At 36.7% G+C, this 20,518-nt stretch overlaps 1 pseudogene; it reads left to right on the top strand.

Moving 5' to 3' along the window:
- LOC131393871 (meiosis-specific kinetochore protein-like) overlaps positions 1-6,472 on the top strand; it is a 154,543-nt pseudogene extending 148,071 nt beyond the window's left edge.
- The last annotated feature ends 14,046 nt before the right edge of the window (positions 6,473-20,518 follow it).

The raw sequence follows: 20,518 nt of genomic DNA, 5'->3' as shown, positions 1-20,518 counted from the left end.
CTAATGGCCTATGGGACAACAAGATGCAGAGGCAGGTACCCGCTGAGCCCTTGGAGTTCACTCTTCCTCTCATGGTCACCAAGTGCTGTGGGGAAGTCATTCTTGGATCGGAAGTCACTCTTACACTCTCTTGAGTGCAGCTCTCTGATCCAAGCAAACTTTATTTAAATGTATGCACGTAGTTCCAGAAAGGATTTGGGGCCCCAGAAAGGATCCAGTATAGTTATATTGGGAGCCTGAAATGGTGGCAGCCATTATGGGACTCAAAAAGAAGGAATTTCAATGTCTGCAACTGGTGGCAGCTGTGAGGGAACTAACAAAGCCTTGAGTTAAGTCCACAGCCTAAAACAATGGGAGAGTGAGAAAATAAATTACGACAAGAAGTTCAGATTGTTTTGACCATCAAAATCAAAATCTAAGTAGACACGAGTCAGACTACTAAAAGCCATCAGAGTATCTGCCTCTATAAAGAAATCTTCTTGTCACAGGAATAATAAATCTATTGCTAATGGGAATCTCAGACACCAAAGCTGCAAACTGGATGGACATGGGTGGGGCACTTAAATGCTGTTAGAGTGCTCACCACCTAATTCTAAGACTCCCATGCTAGGATAAGTTGGTCATGGAACTGGTTAGATAGACACTAGGTCAACTGCCAACCTCAAGAAAATTTCTGTGCAATGAGGTACCTTGTAAAACACCACAAAATCCCCAACCCAGTAGCACATCCCTCTTTGGTATTAATTTGGCTCTTGAGAAACCCAAGACTTAATTAAAGAAATGAGATCCTCAAGGTTCAAAGAATTGAGCACATCACCTTCCGGCACAACTGCTTATCTTATATCTAAGAACTGTGTTCTGGGAAGCTGTAGATGTCTACAAAAATGGCAAAATCTTACTCAGACAACCCAGAACAACAATGGTCATTATGGGAAACATTCCAACTAGACAACATAGTTCATTTAAGAAATGCACTTGAAAGCAACATTTCCCAAATCAACAAGCAGAAAAGGATACCTATTTTAATTGGCGTGCAGAAGACTTCAAAAGGCTTCAAAATCCAAAAACAGCTTCATTGAAAGATTCATTGCAAAAAGTTAATGAAAAATTAAAGACACGAGAGGTACCTAAAACAAAAGACCATAAGACCGACGTGACTGCTACTTCTGCGCTCTATCCTCCTTTACCTGAGTACTCAGTCTACTAGTCCTCTATCTGAACTGCCTTTCCACTCTCAAGAGACTACAAGGCTATAGACAAAAGTCCACCAATTAGTGCCTTACAGATGCCCCCATATCTACTCTCGAAGCAGAGCCCCTATATGGACCCCTCTCAGAGTTGATGGGACTCTGAGAGATGCTCTGGTAACTGCTACCAGTTTTTCCCTTAAACAGCCAAGGGGAAACTAAAATTAAAATTAATGAAAAACCTTGCCAAATTCGCTAGATACTGGAGCGACACTCTCTACTTTAAATCCCGCTCACTCAGAACCCTGCAGATGGGATCCTAGGAAAACTGGCAGAAGCTAGTGAAGGGTAGGGTGAGAATTCTTACCAAAGTCAGCTCTCCCCAGTCTCTGTCTACAGTGCTCGGTTGGGACACGTAGGTGAAAATTCACATTGTCCCTTTCTTTCCAAATCCAGACCCATTAGTTACTGATCTTTTCTCTCCCAGGATCAGCTATTGTCTTCTTGTTTGTCTCTTTTTGTGTCCTGAGAACTTGACTCGGTTGACAGAAAGATGGGTTGCACCCCATTTGCAGGATATGGCCACACAGAAATGAGCGTTGCACTCCATTTGCAACTTGAATCCTATGGACTGTTGCCAGGTCTCAGGAGAACTATCTAAATCTTTCTTTCTTTTGGCTATCTTTGGGAGTGGCTCTGGATCTTAGGAGGATAATATCTTTTATGCCTTCTTTGGGGATAACTCTTGTATCAAAGGGTTTGTTCAATACTGCCAGAGATATTTGCTGTTGTCCTGGCTGAAATTAGACAAGATATTTGAAAGGATTTTTTTTTAAAGTAGCTCTATGGTTTGAAGTTGGCCAAATCGGAAGCTGATAGTCAGAGTCCGTAAAGAACTTTTATTTTTAGACTTTCTCCTCTAAACTAAATGACACTATATACCCAGAGAGAAAGAAAAACATTCCAAAGACAGATAGCTCTAAATCTAGAACACAGGAATATTTGATTTCCGTCCTAGTTGAAGATCTTCTCCCTGACATAGAGAAACAAATTGAAGATAATGTAGGTGGATGGGTGAGTCAGCATCTTGATACCATTCAGGTTGCAACCCAATTCTTTGAGGAGCTAAAAATAGCTGTCCTACAAATTGAGGAGGACTTGTACAGCCTGTCTTACAAATTGAGTCTTTACAAGGACAGCAAAAGCCCGCCTATCCTTTTTACCAATCCCTAAACTTCCGCTATTCATATCAAAGGCTTGTAGGTATACAAAATTCTAGATTCAGGAAACAAAAGTCATTCTTGGAGGAGCCTGCATTCTTTCTCTGTGCCTTTGAGATGTAAACATTCTACCTGGTCTTCTCTGGGAACCATGACAATTCTTATCAGAGGGGAAAAATAAATGGGGGGTGCTACTTGGAGACTAAGCAAAATAAAGTTTATATCGCCTAAATTGTCTTCCTTTTTCTTTTTGTTTTGTTTTGTTTTTGATGAGGAAGATTGACCCTGAGCTAACACTTGTGCCAGTCTTCCTCTATTTTGTATGGGGGATGCTGTCACAGCATGGCTTAATGTGTGGTGTAGGTCTGCACTCAGGATCTGAACCCATGAAGCTGGGCTGCTGAAGCGGATCACATCAAACTTAATCACTACGTCACCAGGCTGGCCCCTTCTTCAACGATTTTTTTAACAGTGGTGAGCATAAATATTTGATGAAAGTAGTCAACAGATGTCTCCAATGGCAAAATTGAGGGTGAAGTGACTTAAATATTTATGATTATGAACAATTGAGTTCAGAAATCGACCTATTTACTCTAATTTGGTATGAGTGGACCTTGAATAACCCGCTTAACTGCCCCCACCCACCCTCCATTCCTATTTCCAGGTGATATCCTGGCATTCTGGAACCCATTTTCCAGACAAGTTTCTTTCCCCACAACTAATCCCAGATGGTCCTTGTGCTGTACTGTCAAGGGAGTGTGGACTTTATCTTTCTCCCTCCCCTTTTTGCTCTATTACTTGGCCAGCCCCCTAGATGGCAGCAATAAATAGTTGCATAATTAGACCTCAGAGTCAGCCTCACTCTTTTCTATTAGTTTCATAATAATTTCTGGATTTGCATATTAATACTACAGCACAGTTAACATAGTTATTTAAATTAAATAATGAGTAAAAATATTTACTCATTTTGTTTTTCTTGGAGGTTTCTAGGGATTGAATGATTATAAGATCATAGGGACTGAAAGATTTCTAGGGACTGAATGAATGTGGATTGAATGATTGCTGGTACATTTATTCGTCCAGATACTGTAACCATGGGCCCTCTAGGACCAATTCAACTGACCCAATCTCTTATCAACACAGTGATTAAGAATTGCCTTTCAGAAAATCTGCAAAGTCACATAGCCAGGGCATGCACAAAAGAAGAAATTGTGACCTGACACAATCTCAGAACCAAAGATTCTCCTTCCCATGGAACCCAAGGACGGGAACAGAACCGGAACTTGCAAGTCCGACTCTTATCAGAAATGAGGGGTCCTTCATTCAGGAAGATCTGCTGTTAAAATTCCTTCCCCACCATGTCAAAATGTTTAGAAACCTGTCATAAATGTTTAAAGCCTCACCATAAATGCTTGAAACCCATCAATAAAAACCTGTCATACCAGAGTTTCCACATGCTGGCCTGTTCTCCCTAACCTCTTAAATTTCACCCCAAATCCTGAATCATAGAGATAGATCTAGAGCACATGCCCCCTGTCTCCCTGCAGATCGATGTCTCAGAATAAAGCTGATCTCTTTTCCCAAAGGCTGATGTCATAATTAATTGGCTTGTTTGTGCACATCAAGCAGAGAACCTCAATTTTATGTGGTAACAATACTCTTGAGTTAAGCTAATTCATCTGATAGGGCATAATCTCAACCACAGTCATGCAGCCTCCTCCCCCCCATCACCAAGTAACTGTGCTTTGTGTGATTAGTCATCATTGGAGAACATAAAAAGTCTACAAAATTTCTTACTCTAGAATGCCTTCATTCACAGTAGAGAGTAGGAGTTTTATCACTTTCCAGCTCCACTCAAACACAAAGCTTGGAGGTTTCCCTTTCTTATCACTACTGAATTTGGGGTGTCAAAACAAACAAACAACAAAAAAACACCATTGTGTTTCCCAGTCTAATCCCCTCCCTCCAACCCCCAGAATCCATTCTCAGAGAGTAGCAAAGGTGAGCTGTAAGGGCTGTTATGGATGTTCATCACCCCTTAGTAACAAATACAGCTGAAATAGCTCCTTTGTGTAAGGACATTCTTATAGTCTCTGTGCTGTTATTGACACTTCTTTCAAGCAGCAATGTTGTGCTGGCCCCAGGTGGTACTTGGCAGTCTACAATGATGACTCATTTACCTCCTAAGTGGTTCCACCAGGCCTTTTCTTTCTGTACCTCACAACCCCCCTACCTTTCAACTTCCTACAAGTTCAAGTATTATCTCCACCCTACTCCCTGCTCCCCTCTCTAGCCTCAGTGCTTGTGGCACAAAGGATCATTTGACTTCCTCCATTCCTTTTGTGCCTCTTTGGTTATGCAATATTTTATTATAATCTACTACTTAAGGCTTTCTTTTTGATTTTTACAAATTCAATGTGGAAGACATATAAAACAAAGAAACGGAAACCAGCTTTTCTTTTCTCTCTGCTTCATCCAAATAAACCTAATTCTCCTCAGTGCAATGAGATGTGTCAAACTGGTTAGGAAAAAGCCACATCCTAGCCCAGTGCAGCCCTGGGGTGGGCCTGCAAGCCTTCTACTCTCCCTTACCCTGCTCCTCTCAGGCTGCTCCACAGACTGTGCCAAGATGCTGACTCCCTCTAGGTGGAGCTCCTTCCTCAGGAAGGCAGGAGAGCGGTGACAAGGGCCAAGAGCCCCCCAAGGCGTTGGGGTGGGTGGCAGTGGTTGCTATGCATCTATACTCACAAGAAGCAGGCTGGGCAGAGTCTCAACCAACAAGGATGCCAGACTGAGGCCCCAGATCCAGTCTGAAGGCTCACTGCCCGCTGCCTGAAAGGAAATGGCTGGCAGCTCTCAGCCACGGAGCACTCAATTAAGTTAGAGAAGAGAAAAGCCTGAAAGAAAATAGCACTAGTGGGCCAGTTCTAGTGGCCTAGTGGTTAAGTTCAGTACACTCCACTTTGGCAGCCCAGGTTCAGTTCCTGGGCATGGACCTACTACTGTCAGTGGCCATGCTGTGGTGGAGGCTCACATACAAAAAAAAAAGGAAGATTGGCAACAGATGTCAGCTCAAGTGAATCTTCCTCAGCAACAACAACAAAAAATTAGCACTGGTGAAGAGACTCAGGATGAGAAGATTGCTCCATTGGGTGAGTCAGTGACTGATGACCTCCAGGTTCACGATAGTTCATCAAACAGTGGACTAGTATCAGGATTAGGTTTTCAGCATGGTGTTTCTAGTTCTCTTCTGAGCTACTCAATCACAGACTCTTACACGGAATACAAGAGTTTTGAAGAGAGTTTAAGTAGCTTCCCATCACCTGAACTCTTCAGAGGTTCAGATTACTTAAACTGGGAGTGTCCCAAGTTGGAAGAGCACATGTGATGCAAGAATTCCATTCTTCCAGACACCAGTAAAGAAGTAGCCATAGAGAAGGCACCACAGTTTTCAAACCTCTCCACAATTTTAGGAACCTCTTCAGAAGACTATCAGAAACGCCGTAGAAAAATAGTGAGGAGTTTGGCAGACCAAAATATTTCCCCCAACACCAAAGAGTACTTCAAATTCAGAATCAGATAATGCAGCTTGTAAAGTTTTACTTGCTGAGAAAACTCACCCTTCAACCCCGGAAAAAACAAAGAAAAAATATGCCTATCAGCATGAAAAAGATCCTGAACCTAGAGATCCAAATTTCCAAACAAAGTTAAGCTCTCACCATCTAAAAATTAAGACTCCATCATCTCACCAGAGCTCTGTTTTTAAAAGCAATGCGGGTTGATCAGTTATTAAAGTTCTGCTGCCTCAGCCCTCAGAACCTCATTGAACACAAACTCCTGGACTCCCCATAAGAAAAGCAGAGGCCTGTTAACAAGTACTCCATCTTCCCAAACAGCTGGTTTAGTGGTTCCCCCACATACATCATGTGGTATGATTAGAGCATCACCAGAAATTAGAAAAATGAAAAGTAAATGTTTATTGTAAAGCTGAAGGAATATTCTCCTTCTAAAGATACTCCTCAAGATACTATTATAAAAACAAATTGCAGGATGAAGCAGTCGTAGCTGAATTTTCACTACTTTGAAGGCATGAATGTGAAGTCAAAGTCCGTAAAGCAGAATGTCTGCACGAAATTTAAAAATCAAAATCCTCTAATTGCTTGTGATATATCCTGGTGTGGAAATTCTATAGGGATTCTTATAATTTGCTTTTAATAGGTTAAGAAAGAAGCATTCTTCTGTGTGCTTCTTAAATATATGTATTTGTATAGCTTATATTAGAAGAACAAATAGCTTATATTAGAAGATTGTACACTAAATAGATGATTTCAGCTATTTGTAAAGAGCCAACACCAAGATGCTATGTAACTTTCTTTGACTGTTTTTTCCCAAAGTTTATCCTTCGTATGGATTAAAAGTAGTAAAGTTTAAGCACTGAAACTCTAAAAGGTAAAAAAACACTAAAATGTTAAAAAAAAAAAGAAAAAAATCCAGATACTAGTAAGAGTGGTAGAGACGGTCACAAATGTTACCATTCAGAGATATTATAGTGCTAAATAAAAGATTATTCACTATTCACCGATTACACCAGCTTTCATTATGAGGATGCGAGGGACAAGTATTCTTGGACCTGAAGACTGAGTGTTAGAAACTTAATGCTACTTTTGAGTTTTTAGTCCACTGAATTGACAACCTTGGGCCACCAGAAACATCAGGGCAAAATGTATGGGCTACCTGTAACAGTAGGAAGGCAGAAATGACATTCAAAAGAGGAATGTTGAATATCTGCTATAAAAGGATAACCCAGGAGGAGGCGCCTGGCTCTATTGATCTGAGGCTCACTTTAGAACGTGGAGTTACTTTGTATTATTTTGTTCTACCTCCTCATCTCATATCCAGAGGAAGTGAAAAATCCCACTCAACATTCAAATATAACAATTCAAATATAATATAATTCAATTCAAATATAATATTATATTTGATATTATATATATCTATGATATTATATTTATATCTATTATATTCACAGCTGTCTGATGCCTCATTCTGCAAATATACCAAGAATTAACAACTCTTTCTTCTTCTTTGGGGCTTTCAATCTGTTTCCAACATTTTGGTGTATCCTATGTTTGTGACTCTTTCTTTAATAAATTCCTTGTTCAAAGGTTACCAACAATTTGTAGGTCTTAAAACATATTATTAAAATACTTTCTAAAATGTTTGATGTCCATTTGCAGGTCTACTCACCAAATATAAGTATCTTTGATTTGCTATAATGATATTATTTAAGGCTATAATTATTTTTAATTCTTTCTCATATGGTAGATGTAAAAGGCATATTTTTTGAAGGTATTGCATTTTCTTTTTAATTAGTCGAGCTGAAACTTTCCCCATATTTAATCACATGCCTTTGACCTTTTAAAAAAATCAAGACTGAATGTAAAACATAAAGTTTTAAATCCACTACATAGATTTGTCTTCAAAGGCAAAAAAAATTTTTACATCTCTAATTTTAGATATTGACATAAAATCTTGGTATTTTATCTCTTCCCCAAATGTGAAAAGCAACTAAATATATTACTCTCAAGGTATTCACATTGAAATTGTTTTAAAAATCTTAAATTAAAATCTTAGATTAAAACCTTAATCTTCTGTTTCTTAAAGCTATGTTTACTAGTGACTAAGAATTTCTCAATTTTTAAAGAGGATTAGCCCTGTTGAGATCTGTTGAAAATATTTAGAATAGTCACAGATCCAGTTTAATAAAATGAAATTCAATGACAATGATCAGCAGATTAGATTAAAATTTAGCGAGCAGATCCTCCTATTTCTATGGTTTTTCACTAGAAAAGGTAAGAGAGAGTAGACCTTTCAGAAACAGAAATATGTTTGAGTGTGTTACAATGGGAATCTGTAGAGTTCCAGGTGTAAATAAAAGCTTGAGAGTACAAGAGAGTGAGTAGATCAAGGGTAAAAATCCCTTCTGGAGGGAAAGTAGGTTTGACACAGTATGTGTCAATCACTATGTCCCTATTTGTTATAAGAGCACATCTTTTTAAAGAATGTAAAGAAATCTGTATAATTTGTCTGGCTTCACCAGAAAAAATGAAGCAATCAAATTAAAAATTTAACATTTAAAGTGCATATCCACATACACTTATTATAATATTGCATTTATAGTATTATTTTTGATATTAAAATTATTTATGAAAATTGATTCCATATTTAATGACACTTTATTGCTTCTTAATTACATAGACCTATTTTAATGTTTATTTTGAAACAATTTTTAGATTCATATTATATCTCTGTTATAATACAGTAATATGTAATATATTCTAATATAAATTCATATTATATTCATTTATATTCCTATTATTTTCTTAAAATATAAGAAAATTATAAATCATAATCCCTTTTTAAACAGAATGAACTATATTTTTATTTAAAGGTAGAATTATCTGGTAGTTAAGTGAGGGCTTAATAGAGTCAAAAGGATTTTTGGTTGCTGTCCATCATCTAATTAGAGATTTTAGTCTTTGAATATCACATTTAACTTCTAGAAGACAAAATTATTTTGAATAGATTTTCTAGTTTCAAAGCCTTCAAGAGAATGGAAGCCTGATAAAGGTCTTCCAGTGGATCAAAACGGAGCTGATCACGATTAAAATATCACAGTGAGTTACCTGTAGGAGAGATTAAACCACACTTATGTTTATAGTACTAGAGTCTTTCAAAGACAGTGAAAAGGGAAAAAAAAGAAAACTTAAAAAAACAAATTAATATACTATTTTACTTTGAAAATTGGTATTATTTCATATGGCTGACTTAATTAAATATTCTTATTGAATAACATTTTATAAACCACAGAAGTAAATGACCAACAGAAGAGTATCAGAACACAATCACACAAGAACAATAATACAACTGAAATAGTAAATTAAAATAAAATGTAAATCAGAGTGATTTCCTTATGTCTGCTGTCTTAGTTAACACCTCTTGTCTATGTTGTGATCTGTCTATTATTCTATAATTTGTTCTTTTCTTGACTGGAATATGTTGTGGAATTCAGAGGAAAAAAAAACAATAGTATGTGTCTCAGATAGGTTCAAAGTTCTAAAAAGAAGTTTCTCCTACTTGGCTCCTAAGGTGAACCTAAGAGTCCACTGAACAAAAGCAAAGATGAGCCAAAATCCTCAACCATTTTCCTGCAGGAGTCAGGGCAACAAACAATATAAAAGAAAAATAAACTTAATTGGGTGACCTGATTTTGTACCTGTAACTTACACATAGATAATATGTAACTGAATATTAGTTGTCTTGTAAATAGTACACTTACTTCTGCTATAGAATAATGAGGGAGGTGGATTCTTAGACTGCAAGGTTGCAATTTAAAGAGAAAAAAATCCTTGACATATTCGATCTTCATTATTCATGTATTCCATATTTGCGAATTCACTTACTCTCTATAAAACTTACTTGTATCCCCAAAATTAATATTTTTGGCACTTTCAAAATCATTTGTGGGTATGTACAGAGTGGCAAAATATTTGTTACACAATATGCATGTTGCCAGCTGAGATCGAACAAGGCGAAGCTCTGCATTCTTGTTTCAGCTTTCAAACAATCAACAAATGTCCTTTTCCTGGTCTACTTATTGCTACATTTTTCATATTTATGAGCTTCTCTTGGTGATTTCACTCTCTAAAACGGCTCCCAAGCATAGTGCCAAAGTGCTGCCTAGTGTCCCTAAGAGCAAAAAGGCTGTCATGTGCCTTATGGAGAAAATACATGTGTTATATCAGCTTTGTTCAGGCATGAGTTATAGTGCTGTTGGCCATGAGTTCAACGTTAATGAATCAACAATAGTATTTTTGTTTTTTATTTATGTATTTATTTTTAATTTTTTGTATGTTGCAATAACATTGGTTTATAATATTGTATAAATTTCAGGTGTACATCATTATACTTCTATTTCTGCATAGATTACATCATGTTCACCACCCAAATACTAATTACAACCCATCACCACACACGTGTCAAATTATCCCTTTCACCCTCCTCCCTCCCCCGTTCCCCTCTGGTAACCCCCAATCCAATCTCTGTCTCTATGTGTTTGTTTGTTGTTGTTATTATCTACTACTTAATGAGTGAGATCATACGGTACTTGACCTTCTCCCTCTGACTTATTTCACTTTGCATAATACCCTCAATGTCCATCCATGTTGTCACAAATGGCGGGATTCCGTTGTTTCTTATGACTGAGGAGTATTCCATTGTGTATATATACCATATCTTCTTTATCCATTCATCTCTTGATGGGCACTTAGGTTGCTTCCAAGTCTTAGCTATTGTGAATAATGCTGCAATGAACACAGGGGTGCATGTATCATTATGCATTGGTGTTTTCAAGTTCTTTGGATAAATACCAGCTATTCCACTGCTGAGTATTTATCCAAACAACAGTATTAAATCAGGTGTCTTTAAACAGAAACATACATAAAACAATGTTTATATATTGACCAGTTAATGAAAATGTAGTGACCAGAGGCTTGCCAGAACCTAACCCCATATTTCCTCTAAGACCAGTGGTTCAGTATTCGCTAATTCAGTGTTTGCAGCAACTTTATAAAGCATAATTTCCGTGAATAACAAGAACTGACTGTATCTGAATGTATTAGTTTGCTAGAGCTGCTGTAACAAAAAGCTACAGACTGGATGGCTTAAACAACAGAAACCGATTTTCTTACAGTCTGGAAGCCAAAAGTCCAAGATCAAGATGTCAGCAGGCTTGGCTTCTTCTGGGGTCGGTCTGCTTGGCTTGCAGTTGGCCATCTTCTTGTTGTGTCCTTACATGGTCTTTCTTTTGTGAGTGTGCATGCCTGGTGGCTCTTTTTTCATTTTTTCCTGAGGAAGATTAGCCCTGAGCTAACATCTGTGCTGATCTTCCTCTATTTTGTACGTGGGCTGCGCCACAGCGTGGCTGATGAATGGTGTAGGTCTGTGCCTGGGATCTGAACCCGTGAACCTGGGCCACTGAAGTGGAGCACACTGAACTTAACCACTAGGCCACGGGGCCAGACCTTGGAGTCCTTTTATGTGTCCAAATTTCCTCTTCTTATAGGGACACCACTCAGACTAGAATAGGGCCCACTCATGGTCTCATTTTTAACTTAATCATTTTCTTAAAGGCCCTATCTCCAAATACAGCCACATTCTGAGGTACTGGAGGTTAGGGTTTCCACATATGAATATTTGAGAGGACACAATTTAGCCTATAACAATGGGTATCCAGCAGCAGACAATTATATATACACATAGTTGGGTTATTTTTTTTCTGTTTGAGAAAGTTCTGGTGATATTTTCTTACACATATATTATTACTTCAATGAAATTATTTTATTAAAAATTCCAATTCTTGACTGCATATCTACAAGTGTCTTTGAATTCCACATTCTGAGAATAGAACTCTATGGATAATAATTCCCATATTTATTTGTGTTTTATGGACAAGTGTGAAATTAGAATATTTAAGCTATAGTTTTATTTCTAATTCAGGCTTTTACATAATTTCTGTTTTGGCAACTTTTATATATTCAAGACTTGGGTAAGGGCAATAAAGATAATGTTCAAAAAAATAACAATACTCTGATCCTTGACTTCTTCCATGAAATTTCTAGGCTCTCAGCCCATGTACTTCTTTTTTTCAATAAAATCTCTCACAGATGTCAAATTGGTTTACAAGTTCTGTTGCAGGCATTTTGGTTCTCCAGGTATATTGCAAGTCCCTACCCAACCTCTTGAACTTAACTTCACCTCAAATGGCACTCTTTGAGTTGTTAAGTTTGCCATCATTTCCTTCTAACATTGTGGTCCAACTATTATTATGCCTTTAGAACTAATGATTGGAATCCAAACAGAGGGGACTTTCTTCTATTTCTTTCCTAGAATCTCCAGGGTTACAATTATATTTGACTTGTAGCTATAGAGTGTTGTTTAATATTGTGCTTCATCTCAACAAATTCAGGTTTATAGTTCTCAAATTTTTAGAAGAGCACTTGTTATGTCATAGAATGTTGGGGCCTAGAGTTTCTTTCTCTACTAAGTTTATTCTCTGAAGGATGGTCAAATATTTTTTTTTTTTTTTGTGAGGAAGATCAGCCCTGAGCTAACATCCATGCCAATCCTCCTCTTTTTGCTGAGGAAGACGGGCTCTGAGCTAACATCTATTGCCAATCCTCCTCCCTTTATTCCCCAAAGCCCCAGTAGGTAGTTGTATGTCATAGTTGCACATCCTACTAGTTGCTGTATGTGGGATGCCACCTCAGCATGGCTTGACAAGCGGCATGTCGGTGCGCGTCTGGATCCGAACCAGGCCGTCAGTAGCGGAGCATGCGCACTTAACCGCTAAGCCGCGGGGCTGGCCCTGATGTTCAAATATTTTGACTTTTCCCTACAAAGAACCAAATTCATGTTCCCTAAAATATGCCAAAAAATTTGCTAGTTTAATCTTCGCATCAAATCTCAATCCATGTCAACCTGATTCTGTAATTTTATCTCCTGGGGAAGTTCTTGGGATTTCATATACAAATAGGATGACCAAGTATTATATGCTAGATATTCAGTCCAAGGGAGCTCCTGGTCCATTCTGATATTATTTAACATGCAAGATGTGCTACTGTGGGAACATAAAAGGCTGCACCAGGACGTTATTGTATTTGTACTCATTGTGAAAAGAAACCAGCCATTTATTAAGTTTTTCTCTTATTAAAAAAAAAATTTATTTCATTGTCTTTGCAAGTTTGATAACACCTAAGACATTCTTGGCAAACATTCAATATGTCTTTAAACTTTAAAGCTTTTTAATTGTCTGTTTAAATTAATACTGTCTAGCTCATCCTATAGTGACTTAGCTTTAGATTCTATTTCTTTCATAATGTAAAATAATTCTACTTATTTTATTCACTTTGGTTAAGTTATGTGTTATCTAATTTTCCATTATTTTACATTTGCAATGAAGGAAATAAACTATACATTTAATATAATAAAGTAATTTGGTTTAGAAATGTGAAATTATCCCCAATTTATTTTAAAATCTTTTGAAAATATATTAAATGTCAATGAGTCAAAAACACACAACCCTTTGTAAATTTTAAAATACAAATATTAGTCCTTATAATATTGTGCGAAACTCACAATTTTCTTGCATATAAGAGACAGTAAAAAATGTTTATTGTATAGTCAGTAGAGTAAATATTAAATGATGTTTGGAAAGGCTTCTGTTATAGTTCCTTTGCTTTATATTCTGAGTCCTCAATCTTTTCATCTTCTTTGTTAACATTTATAGCAAGTATTTAGCACTTTGAGGTTTAAATTCTTTTTTTAAATCTAATTAGTAATACTATTATAACTACATATATTGATGTATAATATGCAAAGAGATTTTTGCATCTACTATATCAGTTAATTAACCCTCCAAATCCAGGGACATCTGATAAATCATAAAGTGGCTGAGAAAAGTTAGCCTTTATTCCAAGTCACATAGTTGACTGTGTGACATAGGGGTTTTTAGTGAGGTTCCACAGTATACAAAGTACCTCTGTGAATAATTATGACCTCTATGGAGTTTTCAGAGTAATAAGGAGATAGACATATTTCACCAGTCTGTTATTTGGATTTTATTCCCCACTTGGCCCAGTATGATCAATCAAGCAGGATATAGATGCACTTTTTTTCTGCTTCATCTCCTAACAAGCAGCATATAAGCACATTGCATCGCCAAGTTTCTCAACAATATGACCAATTGTTTCCAGACCTATTCCTGTTATCAAATCACCAGCTTGATAACACACTATTATTTAATTCAAATTCCGGTATCCCCAGACATTCTGTCAGGGGTTAGGAAGGGGGTTTTTTTCAGGGATCTGGGCATATGAATTAATGCTGCTTCATAGGACCCTTGGAAACATCTTGATTTTTGCTGTTAAAAATAGTCAGTATTGGTGGTAATTTGAGGGTTTTTTTCTCTGACTTTTTTAATCTGTTTAGTTATCTTTTTTTAAGTTTTCATCAATTTAACCTGTCTTTCTCCATTTAAGAATCAGGACTAATTGTTATTTTACTACACTTATCAATGAGAATCTCTTCATACTGAGATAAACTACCTCTTTCCACTAGATAATATCCTTGACGTAAAAGTCAATACTCCAATGTATTTCTTTTTATCTCATCAACAATCCCTAATATATTAACTCAGCTTCAAACCTTGTGCAAAAATTTATATTATATGAATTAACTGAGAAATATGCATATAGTCTCCTTTTATTCTGATATTGATGTATAAAAACACTAAGATAGTCAAGCTAATTCAATAAATGTTTCAGCTTAATCTTACGATTTTTTACCCAACCTTTATTATATCTCATGATAACTAGAGTGTTCACTAGTTAGCAGCTAACATAGGGAAAAAGACATCAAAATAAAGAATTCAGAATTTTGTTAGATGTGGTATTTGTCTTATTAAATGGTAATGTCAATCTTATAAAGGCATGAGTTGAATAGATAATTATAAATAAACTGTCACAAATAATCAATGGTTAAGTGATAATCTGTCTTAAATTTATATACTTTACTTTATAGGAAATGTATGTAGTTTCCTTCACACTGTTGCAAAAATAGTTTGCCTGAGATCCTAGCTGGCGTATTGAGTATTTAATTCTATCAAGGAGTTTATTTTTAAGTGACATAATAAAATGGAGCAAATATTTTAGGATGAATATAAAAAATGACATTGGTTCCTCTCTACCCCCCCGCTGGTGATTCAGATACCCATGAATCTAATTATTTAAGCTGCCCCGAGGAAAAGGAAGCCTTTGAATAACTTAGAGTGATTTCTTTGCTTCAGAAAACACTCCTTTACTCTTTCAAATACTGAAGTCATTCTATGCCTTTAACCTTTAAGAGCTTATAAAGCTGAATTATCTCAGGCTCTAAGGTTCTTTGATTTTATAAATTCACAGGACAGATGTGTCCATGCCCGGTACTATAGAAAATTTTGGCATTGATTTAGAAGGTTAAATAACTTTTTCTCTGAGAGCTTAGAGGTGCAGTGGTTTAACATTTATGGTCTTTATAAAATAAGATATTCAAGTGACGCTTAATGATTCCATGACATTCTGCGTAAAGGGAATCGGAGGACCCTTTTCGATTTCATTATAATTGACCTATTTTGTTTAAATGTACTATCATTTATACCATTTAAAAAAAATTTGCTCGAGATCCAAAGATTGGTTTTGTCAAAATTTTATTTCTTTATTTTACTGTAGATAAAATAATTCTAATGTTTACATAGAATTAGTAAACCAGTTTCCTCCATGTAAAGTGAGGGTAATAATAGCACTTAACTCATGGTATTGTGAAACTTAAATGGATGACTAAAATTAAAAGCACTTAGAACAGTGGCTAGCATATAGTAAGTACTATGTAGGGTTAACTTTTAACGTCATCATCATCATTTTCATTAATATTGCTATGTTTTTCTTACATTTATGAAAATAGTCACACAAAATGAGAAGTGAGCAACAGAATGCTGATCTAATTTCTTAGTTATGGTATCCAAATTGTATCTGCCCCTTCCTTCCCCCACCACTGCCTCCCTTGCATGTGTCTCTGTCCTATTTGTCATTGTCTAATGGAGTTAAAAATGTAGGAAAAAAATACTTGAGATAAACGATGAGACTCCTGTTTATACGTGTTTATTCTATTTATCTTTTCCCTCTGAGCTCCATTTGCTTTTTAATTATGTCTAGAAGGCATCTAATATGTCTGGATTTTAAGAGAATCCAATCCATCACAGTACCTGAGATGGACTCTCTTGTGTCTATCCTTCACAGATATATCTGGAGACTGGCTTTGATGAGATCAATACATGCTCCCTTTTGATAATTACAAATTCCAGAAAAGTTTAAAGATGCATGGGAATAAGTATCTACTGAATTGTCAAACATACTAATATGTTCTTCAAATTTATAGTGACATTTCCTTGTAAGATTTACCAAAGAGATTTTCTCTCTTGTTCTTGATGAGCTTCCTCTTCCGATACCATTATGCTACATAGTCTTCATCACTCGTTTGGTTGTTTATTCACTTATTCGTTTATTCACTTATTCATTCATTAAATAAATATTAGTTAAGTCTAGGAACTGGGGAGAGAGTGATAGGCAAGATAATATATAGTGCTTGCTTTTATGGTTTACCTTATGTGGAAAATAATACAAGAAATGAAGGCAGAAATACATATAAAATTAGGAAATATATGAGTACTATAAAAATATCATAACATCTTATGAGGTAATATAATGGGGAAATCTAATTTGGAAGGGATACCAGACAATGCATCTCTGAGGAGGTGATGTTTAAGCTGGAACCACAATGTTGAGTAGAAGTTAGCCCAATAGAGATGGATGGGACAGTTATCTTTGACCAAGGAACAGAATGTACGAAAAGTTTCCAAGTAGAGAAATTCCTGTTGCCTTTGGTAAATAGATAGAAAGCTCTGGTGCGTGGAGAAAAAGAAAAGTAGGAGAACGTTGGTTGGTAAAATTGGAGAAGGCCATGGTCAACTCCAACCCTGATAGCACATGACCTTACTTCTGATTTCATGGATACAAAAGAAACTGTCAGGCATGGAACTCCTCAACTTCCTGTTACACGTATACATTCATACCCATCATGATTATTTTATTTCTTATCTCAAAGGACAAGGCACCTTTCTCTGTCCAGGGCTAAGTTATTCTCTGCCTGTACTTTGCTTTCTCTGGGACTGGGCTTTATCATTTTCTTCAACTCATTTTTGTTTCCTCAAGGTTTTCTATTTAACATGCTTCTTTCTCTAAACCTTTCTGTTTAAAAAAAAAAAAAAGTTTGGTCCAGGCCCAGTGGCCTGTTAGTTAAGTTTGGTGCACTCCACTTTGGCAGCCCAGGTTCGGTTCCCAGGCTTGGACCTATACCACTCATCAGTGGCCATGCTGTGGCGGCAGCTCACACATAAAAAATGGAGGAAGATTGGCAACAGATGTTAGCTCAGGGTGAATCTTCCTCAGCAAAAAAAAAAAGGGTTTATAGAGGATCACTGGCTTTGAAACAATTTGCATCTGTGATATCCCGAATGCCAGAATACCTGGCTAATACTTCTAAGAGAGTCAAAGCAGCACTAAAATAGTTAAATAGTTATAATTAAAACCAGTGATGTACTGGATTTGGCTCTTGCAAAAGTCAACTGTGCTCATCTCTTCTCAACTCTGTCTTCAATGATGTCATGTTGATAGCTTGAAATAGGCCATGGTGGAACACTGAACTAGAGGATTGTGTCATGAAACACACAGCGGGGTACAACTAGATACATGTCAGAAGAGGGATATTGAAATATGAGGCAAAATTTAAATAAAAAAAGCTTCATCTCACCAATATATAACAGATCATGATTAAAGTACAAAGCTAATTGAATAAGATAATGCCTAGGCTGCTTTTCTTGACACTGTGAGTTATTTTAATATTGGGAAAGTGTTGTATTGTGATGTACTAGTAAATGTTAACATCTGCTCTCTCTTTGGGGAAAGGCAGGGTTGCTAGTGGAACCAAATGATTTTGTAGTTTCTATTTTATGCATGGAGTAAATACTTCCACTTCAGTGTCCTGTGTGATAGACATTGTTATAACAACAGTCATTTATATATATGAATGTTACATAACATATATATACCACATATACTATATATAACATATATGTAGTGACACTCACTTGAAGAAGGCTTTTGCAGAAAAAGTATGGGGCATAAAAAACTAATTGAGAAACATGGACCTTGGTTTTGGCCCCGATCTGCCTACCATGCTAATATTCACCTTTCTTTCTCTGTTAAACTTCTTGAACATCTCGCCTACAGTCACTATCACTGCATAGTATTAGTGCATCACTGTATCACTATATCACCAACCATTTATTTCTTAATTCACCATAATTAGGCTTTTGCCTACTTCTAGAACTTGTATTAACTCTGAAATTTTGATTTAGAAACGTAGCGCTACTATCACTGGCGCCTGTTCTTTCAAGTGACCCATTCAAGTATTCCCAATGCCAATCCATGGAGACCTTGAAACCATTGATCCATCAATATTATTATAATCCGTAAGAGGCTTTTGGTTTCACTTAATACTTCTTTAACCTCAAGATCTCCCCCTCTTTGTAAAACATACCAACACATACACATACCTACATAATCCATCAAAAAAATCACATCAATTCTATCTCCAAAATACTTCTGTTGGCAGAAATGATACTACGTGTTCACCAAACTGTTTCATTCTTCTTTAAATACACAGGAAACCTATGTTTCCCAGGCACTCGCCCTATTACATTCATATGGGATCATAAGACTGATTTCTGGAATAGAATATAGGGGGAAGTGATGATGCCGTTTCCAGGTGTGCTTGTACAATGCCTCAAACGTTAGCCCAATCGCTGGTAGGATACAAATACTGTGAGTTGATAGAGCCCCAAAATGGAATTCTTGGAATTTTTAGTTATAACTTATAGAAGCCCCTCAGGATCCCTATCTGAACAGGCATATTCATTTCTGAGTAAGAAATAAATATTTATTGTACTGAGACACTAAAATCTGGGTGCTGTTTATTATAGCAGCTAATGTTTATCCTAATATAGAAGTTGGTCCCTTGAAAATGTACTTTACTGTAGTTACTTTAGTACAGTAAAGGTAACAAAACTAAATTATGTGACATTGGCTTATCTGCATGGTGGCTGGCAATGAGGGTGCTGATACTAGAGAGTGAAAAGATGGTAATGCTCACTACACGATGTTTGATAAAACTGCCACCTCTAGAACATATGCCTCCTGGCCAGCATCTCTAGGGGGGAGGTAGGAAGAGAGACTTCAAAAATGTGTTTATTGATCGACTGTTATTAGCTCTGTTTGAACAGAAAGAGATGAGCTCAGAGAAGAATTGGCCAGTTTGCAAGCACAAATGTAAAGAAATAGTGAGTCCAGAAATTCAGAGCCTTGCAGGATTGGAAAAGGTGACAGGTGATAAATTCTAAAAAATAAGAGTTGTGTTTTAAAAAGGATTTTAGTGACTAGGGCCCAAGAAAACACTTCAGTAAAATAAAGCAACTCACGCCAAAGGTCAAGTTCAAAATAAAGTCTTTCTCCCTATTCTTCTTTATAGTCTGAGAATAGTCACCATTAACTTGGGAGAGAACTGTGAAAGTGAGGAAGCAAAATAAAGCAGCCTTGAGAAAAATGTCTGGGAAATAAACTTGTGGGTGATTACTAGCACATAGAACTGAGTGAAGTGGAATAAATCAGATGCCTACTCCATTTCCGAGAAACTATATTGACAAAGAGGCCATGATCCTGAACTCAAAAAATTTTTTGACTATTCAAGGCTAAAAACAATCCCTGTTACCGACTCTTCTGCCTTGTCCAAATAGGAATTGGTTTCTGTGAGCTATGGGTCCCCTAAGGAAGGAATATTCTCCAATACCCATTTCAGGTGTGTCCATGAAAGATAATAGAAATGGAAGAAATTTCTAGAAGGTAGAGAAAAAGGCTACTGATAAAGTGATCAAAGGAGTTTGCCCCAATACGAAGATTCAGGACATATTCAGTGAGCCCTTCTGCATGCACTATGGGAAGGAACTCTCAAAGGAAACCTGTGTAGAAGTATTGCCTAGAAAATTCACTTAGAACTTTTCTTGAAGAAATAGATCTTGGTTGTATTATCTACAGAATTTGGGGGTTGTTTGTTACAGCAGTATAGTAGATGATGTGATGATCTGGATCCCTTCTTCTCGATCCTATTGAGATACTTGTTCCCCCAACTTTTAGGAATATTTTCTGTGGACAGCTCACAGATGCATCCCTTTCCAAGACTTGACTTCTTTCCAAGGAAGCTGCCTTACCCGAGGCTAAGCTCCCTCCATAGAGCCTTGTGCATCCCAGGGTACAAAGTGCCAGTTCCATTGTTTCCATTTGGACAACTCCAAAGGTCTATCCAGGTCCAGAGCACCCATGAAATTGGCTGAGGTTTCTGTGGCAA

Source organism: Diceros bicornis, chromosome 29, assembly GCF_020826845.1.
Source record: "Diceros bicornis minor isolate mBicDic1 chromosome 29, mDicBic1.mat.cur, whole genome shotgun sequence".
NCBI lineage: Eukaryota > Metazoa > Chordata > Mammalia > Perissodactyla > Rhinocerotidae > Diceros > Diceros bicornis.
The sequence above is the reverse complement of the archived record's forward strand: the minus strand, read 5'-3'. Positions and strand labels throughout refer to the sequence as shown.